The sequence below is a fragment of the Macaca thibetana genome, chromosome 5 (assembly GCF_024542745.1).
Source record: "Macaca thibetana thibetana isolate TM-01 chromosome 5, ASM2454274v1, whole genome shotgun sequence".
In the NCBI taxonomy this organism is placed as follows: domain Eukaryota; kingdom Metazoa; phylum Chordata; class Mammalia; order Primates; family Cercopithecidae; genus Macaca; species Macaca thibetana.
The window spans coordinates 51,884,215-51,892,467 of NC_065582.1; positions in this window are offsets into that span (position 1 = coordinate 51,884,215).

Genomic DNA, 8,253 nt, shown 5'->3' on the forward strand with positions numbered 1-8,253 from the left:
TTCTTCTTAGGGACCCCAACTATTCTTATGCTATGCTGGTTAGTTTTTATCATTATTTTCTTAATAACTTTTGATAGTTTGATCTGCTTTATTGAGTACATCTTCAGAGTATGCTGTAATTGTCTGTAGGGATCTTATTCTCTTTTTTCTTTCTGTAATTTTGTATAGGGTTTGACCTCAAACTTTTCTCCTGTCTATTTTTGTGTAAAATTTTCTCGGAATTTTAGAATTAGGAAACATTCTAACTTCACAGGGGTTCTGTTCTCTCTCTCTCTCCTGCTCTCTCATGGTGACATAAAATTACATGACAGCTTGTTTTCTGTGATTTCCTGGCTCTGATGGCTCCAACACTTTGATGGAACATTTTACCTTATTTCTGATATCTGTGCCTTGTTCCATTTTGATTTTGCTCATGGCATTGTCCCTTTCTTAGAAAAGAATCCTGATAGGTCACTCTTTAGGGTTCATAGAGGCGGAGCTTCTCCAGCCCCTTTGGTCCTTCTACTATCAGCTCGCTGAACTCACCTGCTGTAAAGGGCTGCCCCGTCCATCCTAGTTTCATCTCTGCACACTTTACACCAAGTTTATGTCTTTGTCTTTTTGGGTGCCTTGGACGCTACCCTGTTGATCCCTTTTTTGCTTCCCATATAGTTGCGAGTACTTTGTAGGTTTTGTTTCTTCCAGTCAAGATTTTGGTGCTCCTAGGCATATCTTGCGGCCTAATTTTGTTGTAAATGTTGCCCAGTGATTTTGATTTTACTGTTGAGTTTTCTACTGTTATGTTAGTTTCCTGTGGCTGCCATAACAATTTACAACAAATTTAACCACTTGAAACAACACTTTATTGTCTTAGAGATGTGGAGATCAGAAGTCCAGAATCAGTCTTACTGGGGTAAAATCAAGGTATCTGCAAAGCTGTGTTGCTCATAGTACTGCCTTTTCCAGTTGCCAGGCTGCCAGAGTTCCTTACCTCCTGGACTTTTTCTTCATCCTTCAAAGGCAGTAGCGTAGTGTCTTCATTGTTCACTTTGACTCTGACATTCCTGTCTCTCTCTTTCCTCGTGATTACATTGAGCCCACTGGATAATCCAGGATAATCCCCCATCTCAGTATCTTTAATTTAATCATATCTGCAAAATCCCCTTTGCCACATAATTTAACATATTCACAGGTTTTAGGGATTAGGTCATGAGCATCTGTGGGGGGGCCATTGTTCTGTCTACCACAGTGGGTATTCAGTAAGATTTTTAAAAGTTGCTGCCACTATCTTCCCAAAATCCTTGCCTGAACTACTATTTATTTTTTTCACTATAACTGAATCCTGATGTACACTGAAATTCTGAAAGAAGAAGAATTTTGAATATCACAATTCTATCATGCTTCCCTTAAATATACATTTTTGTCTGATGTAATATATGCTATTTTATCATATCTCACATCTGAAAATATTTTAAGCAAGGATATGAAAAGCGAGATGCTAAGTATTGTTGTTATGTGTGTTTGTGTGTGTTTACAAACTTTTTGACTCTGATGTGGTTAAGATACTTTACTATAAGAAGATAGATTTAAATGAAACGAGCAGAATGATTAAAGTTTGCAAGTCACTAAATAATTTCCATGAAAAATCATTTCATCTGCATGTGGCTCAGAGATGAATGGCAATGGAAAAGCTATGCCTTCTATGTCTTGTCTGAATTAACGCTCTTCTGAAGAGGGATGTGGAAGTCATTCAGGCTTGCACATTCTTTAATTTCTTTTATTAAGGCCTGCACAAAGTCAGTGTAGCTAGAAGGCAATACACAGGCTTTCAGAAACTACAAAGTGTAACAGCTGGTCCCAATTACCCTCTCTGCAGTGTGACCATATGCACAAATGTTCAACTTTCTGTTTAAGTTCATGAATTTTTTTAAATGAATTCCTTGTAAAAACTTGAGACGTGCTACATTCTTTGCATACATTTATTTCTACAAACTTCTAATCTTCTAGTTATAGTCAAATGTATAGAGAAAGTAGCTCAAATAAGACAGTGTTTAAGCTGGCAGAACAGAAATATTTTTAACTTTAAATTAAACATACAGTGCAGTAGTTTTTAAAAAGTTCTCTTCCTAGAACAAAACATGTTTCAAGAAGCATGGAGTTTTAAAAGAATCATTTAACGAAGAAATTGAGTAATCTTGCATTAAGCATACAGGCAGGTAGGTAACTTTTATATCAACTGATTAAGACTAATGAGATTTGGCATTTCCAACTCCAGTGAGCTTTATGAAAATCATAGGCTGTCTCTTAAATACATCATATTGAACTAGAGATAACAAATATACATGCTGAATTGACCTTTTTAATCGCAATCTGAAGTTGAAAATTACACCTTTTTATCTTCTTCATTGGAAGTTCAAAGTAGGTTTTTAATACTACAGAAGGCTCAGTTAATTTGAATTCTTAACTTTTTGTACAAAGCATTACGCTTAAGGTCCATTTATATTATCTGTTGTAATGAATGAAATGTAGCTAGCACCAATAAGGTGGCATTCATTAACACTGAAACTTATTACCTAACATATATCACAATTGCATATATCTTATTTTCTTAAGTGGGAATGTATCAACTTGTTCAGTGTAGGAATTTGCATCAACTCTTAAGTTAGTGACAAAATGATAATAAACTGCATCTGCTGATCAACTAAATGACATTATGGATAGGTAAGGAGAAATTATGTGCCGTTTTGAAAATAGAATGTTTACTGTATTTAAGAAATGAACCATGTGAATAAGAAAGGAGAGTATGTTTATAAAGGTTAGAAGTTCCCTAATCTCCCTGTCTTATAAATATTTACAATTTTAACCAAATGTGTTTTTCTAAAAAAAAAAAAAAAAATTAAGTAGCTATTCAGGAGCATACATTTGTAGCTGCAATTATATATTATAAAAATAATGGTAAAATGGATCCTGCTTAAAATATCCCTAGTGTTAATTATGATTTATTAGTTTGCATAGTCTGGAAAAGGAGAAATATAATGATCAAACCTTCTTTCCAAACACACTTTGTTATAATTTCTATTAATTTGGAGGCCAGGAAGTGAAAATAAATTGCTGGAAGGCAAATGAATTCTCATTTGTGTGGTATGGGTTTTTTCCATTTGCACAGTTTCATCAGCATAACAAAACATATTAATATGCTTACTGTTTGTATGACACTTTGTTAAACTGGATGAATGAATATTTATCAAAATCCAACTATCTAAACTTTATTAGGGCCAGGCATTGTGGCTCACACTTATAATCTCAGCACTTTGGGAGGCTGAGGCGGGCGGATCGCTTGAGGTCAGGAGTTCAAAACCAGACTGGCCAACACAGTAAAACCCTGTCTCTCCTAAAAATACAAAAAATTAGCTGGGTGTGGTGGCTCATGCCTGTAATCCCAGCTACTCTGGGAGGATGAGGCAGGAGAATCACTTGAGGCCTGGATGTAGAGGCTGCAGTGAGCCCAAATTGCACTACCACACTCCAGCCTGGGTGACAGAGCAAAACTCTGTCTCAAAATAAATAAATAAATAAAATAATAATTTAAAAAACTTTATTAGAACATTTCACCGACTTTTCACTATTGACAGAATCAAACATTCGTTATCCAAATGGTACTAACCTGTTCTAGGAATAGAGTTTAAAAGTGTTTCAACCATCTAATGATACCACATTCTGGCATTGTGATAAAACATGCTTCTCTAACTTCTTCAATATCTAAAGGACTAACTCATTTGAAAGGATCAGACACAATACCATGCACAAGACTAGAAATGTTTTCTGCGTATTTTCTGATATATTGAATTTTTGCTTAGTTTTTATAACTAAAGGACTATTTTACTTAATACAAATTTCACGTGTAGGTTATTAACAATCACTTAACCTCTTTAAACTTTTAGCTGTTCTAAAACTAAAGAATAACTAAGATTTCTCCAGCTATGTTATTCTATGATCTGTAAAACTCAGCACAACTCTGAAAGTTGAAAAGGCTCTTCAATCATGAACCGAATCTTTCGTCATGCAACCGAAGTATGAACATTAATGATCTATTTAAGACTCACTGTCAGAAATATTTTAGGCTGACAGAAAACCATCTAATATTTTATGTTGGTATATTTTAGTAATAGATGATGACATAACTTCAACTGATGTGTCAAGCACAATATTTAATATTCTTCTGGGAAGATTATTTCAAATTACAAATCAAAATCAAAATAAACAACAGTGCTTCGCTTGAAAATCATAAATATCTGTCAAATGTCAATGAAAGGTTTATTATACAGAAGTCAAATATTGATAGATGGAATGACTTGTACATTTGTTATAGCTATTTTCAAATCTGTCCATTCTTAGAAGACCCTCGATGTGATCAATAAGCATATTAATAGGGCAGCCAAGAACTGTAGGAAAGCTTTTTTTTTTTATTTATTTTTTCACCTCTACTACTCTCTTCTACATTTTTTGTTATAAAGTTTTCTGTTTCCTATTTGTAATATATTTCAAGTAGAGACTTAAACTTCTTATAGCCTAAAGGAGAAACAAAAACTTTTGGAATAGCTATAGTTGTAAGGGTACAAGGGGGAAAACAGCTGCTTGCATCTTATCTCTTCCCCTAAACATTAAGGCAAGACCCCATTCATGTTGATGAGAAAAGAACAGCTCAAGCCTCTTGGCAACTCTATGCTGTCATTGCATCTCATTGCAAAGCAGACAATATTTATGCTTACATTCTGAACAAATAAAAGACAACCTTTGATAAAAGATCTCTGCATTAGAATTACTGAATTGTCCAATCTGTGTACTGTTGATCTTCATCACTTCATTCTGATTTACTTTTACCCTATGATTGAACAAATCAAATAGTTATTGGTGTAATCCTCTCCCACTTTTTTAATCTGGTAAAGGAGAAGTGGATGCCCTGCACCTCTTAACTCACAAATATACAAATTATATGGTATTAAATTACATTGATTTTGAAATAATGTTAATAATGCAACATGATTCATATAACCTAAGAGGCTAAGGGATCACATTGTTGGCAACACATGAAAAAGTTAATGTTATTGTTGGGGTCCAACAGAACCTCCACTTGAAAGTACCTTTTTCCAATTGATCTTGAATTCTCTATATTCTCTCTATGTACAAAAATGAAAATGATTAATCTTCACATGTGCTTTAGGCAACAGTACGGTATATTTCATTATATAATTTTCATAGCATCCATGGATGAGAAACATAGAGGTAAAATGCCAATAGTACTATAAGAGAAGTAGCTTTATTATAGAATAAAATTTCATATGAATCCTGTGAATGAGGAATTTAGTGTATATGTCTACATATGTGCATGTGTCTCTGAAAATGATTTATGAGTGAACCATAAAGAATAACACCAAGTAGACATATAGCATGCATATAAAACATTCCACCCCACTTCTCCCAGGCTGGAGAGCAAATGCATATTGTATCTATCTACCTGCCTATGTTAAAATTGTAGTTTCACCGGAGTCATCATAAACAGTTTTGAGTGTACTCTAGTATAGTGGACCATTGTTATTCAGGTTAATAAATTATTCACTCACAATTGGTTGGGTAGGGATGATGGTAGAAACTTAGCTAGCCAAGCTTCATCCTAAGTCTCAGAGTTACCATTGACAATGGATGATCCTTCTTAGAAAGCAAAAAGAGAGAAAGGTTAGTGCTCGAGTAAACGTCCACAGATATTATTTTTCTAGTTTTTCTTTGAGACTATGTATTTGTATCTATTTTGTGCTGTATGTATGCCCTCTTTCCTCTCTACATGAGGAAAAACATAATTATCTGCAGGCTGTTTGTTGAAGGAAAGAGGCTTTTGTTGTACACCTGGAAAAAGTTACATGTACGAGGAGGAAATGTGGAGAGTTAGGAGTGGATAGGGACAGCATCATAATAGACTTCCAGACTAATATTTAGAATGAATAACCCTCAGTATGGGAAAGTGTTAGATATTATTAAGCTCCAGTAACAGTTGCTTCTTGCAACGTTGATCTCTGTTATGTATTTGGCCAGCAGAATCAATGGCTATGTTTAAACATTTCCGCAGTGCAAAAAACCTTCTCATTCTAGGAAATTTCTGTCTGCAGTCCAGCTTCAATAGAAAGCTACACCGGGGAGCTTTTAAGGGGATTTTCCTCTAGAACAACAACAACAAGAACTCCATTAACAAGAATTAACTTGCTTCTGAGCCAATCCCAGGATAGACTGTTTCATTTTAATACATGAAAATGTGCTTCAATATAACCTGGGATTTTGAGGGTTGAGCGTTTAGTCTTAACCACTGCCCTGCTGGCCAAGAGCTGTGTTAGTAATGAAGATATTTCTGTGGGAAGAAAGGAGGTGTGATAATTGTGCTTCTAATTGAGTCTAAGATTAGAATTCAATGCACTTTGGCTGGTGTAAACCTTAGCAAACATGATATTAGAATTTCCCTTCATAGACAACCTATGATCCAGTCCTTTAAACACATAGTGTAAGACAGGTGGACCACAGGTACAATTCCACACCAGTCGTTTTGGAGGAAGTGGGCTTATCTGTTCATTCTAGTGAAAGAGTATTGAGATGATGAAGTGCAAATGCAATCTGTTCAGCATATGTGCTTTAGAATTCTTTCATGTTATAAATAGAACAGAGATCATTTCTTTCACCTGAATTCAGTAGCTGAAGTAAAAAATCTTGATTCGGTAATTAAGCAATAGCTCACAACTAAATGTCTATGAGTTGCTTTGCATTCTCTTCTTTGTAAAATGGTATTTTTTTCTTCCTTTCTCCTCTTATTCTTCCTCTTGTTAGTTCTTCTTCTTCCTTTGAGCCACTGCTTTCCACGACCCTTCACTTTCTCCTCCTCCCTTTTCTTTTTCTTTTTTTTCTTTTTTTTTTTTTTTTTGTTGAATATCAGTGGAAACATGTATGAGGGAGATTATATACACAGTGCCTATGGTATTTGAAACATCAATGTTAGTTAGAGAGTCTATTCATTTTCTAGGGCTGCTGTGACAAATTACCATACACTTGATGGCTTAAAATAACATTCATTTATTAACTCATAGTTTCTGCATGTCATGAGTTTCTGCAGGCATAGATATATCCCAATTTCAGGAGTCAAGTGCGCAGGCTAATTCCTGTGATTAGTCTCACAATACAAAAATCTAGGTGTCAGCGAGCCATGCTCCCTTCTGGAGACTCTAGTGAGCATCCATTTTCTGATTTATGCAGGTAATTGGCAAAATTCAGTCTGGGCAGTTGCAGGAATGTGGGCAGTGTGGTTTGTCTTCAGCTTCCGGAGCTGCCTGTGCTTTTTGGTTCATAGCCTGTATCTCTAAAGACAGCAGTGGGTGGGAGAGTCCTTCTCTTGCCTCTTCTCTCCTGCCTCTTCTTTTGCCATATCTCTCTCATCTACTCTTATGCCGTCTTTTTTTTTAACCACCCCTTCCTCAGAAGGGAGAAGGATGGAAAGTGGGTCTAGAGGAACAAATGGAAGACATCTAGCATACAATATTATCTCCTTTAAGTAATTACTGTAAGGAACAAATGTTTAAAATGTATGTAAACCACTTCCATTTATAAAGGCACTTGTGATTACATTGGGGTCCTCTGACAGCTCAGGATAATGTCCCTAATTTAAAGTCAGCTGATAAGCAGCTTTAATTCCATATGCAAACTCCCCTTGTCAGGTAAGGTAACACATTCACAAGTATAATACTGGGAGATAAAGATCATCTGGAAGAAAATCCTGGCTATTATACTGTATTAGTCTGTTTTCAGGCTGCTGATAAAGACATACCTCAGACTGGGAAGAAAGAGAAATTTAATTAGACTTACAGTTTCACCTGGCTGGGGAGGCCTCAGAATCATGGCGGGAGGTGAAAGGCACTTCTTACACAGTGGCGGCAAGAGAAAAGTGAGGAAGAAGCAAAAGCAGAAACCCGTGATAAACCCATCAGATCTCGTGAGACTTATTCACTATCATGAGAACAGCACAGGAAAGACCAGCCCCCATGATTTATTTACCTCCCCCTGAGTCCCTCCCACAACACAAGAGGAATTCTGGGAGACACAATTCAAGTTGAGATTTGGGTGGGGACACAGCCAAATCATATTATACACTAATCTCGTTTTGTTGGCTTAATGATAGAGCATAGGCTTTAGGAACCAGACAGGTAGGAGATGAGTTTATAAACGTTCAGAGAAAATTAAAAA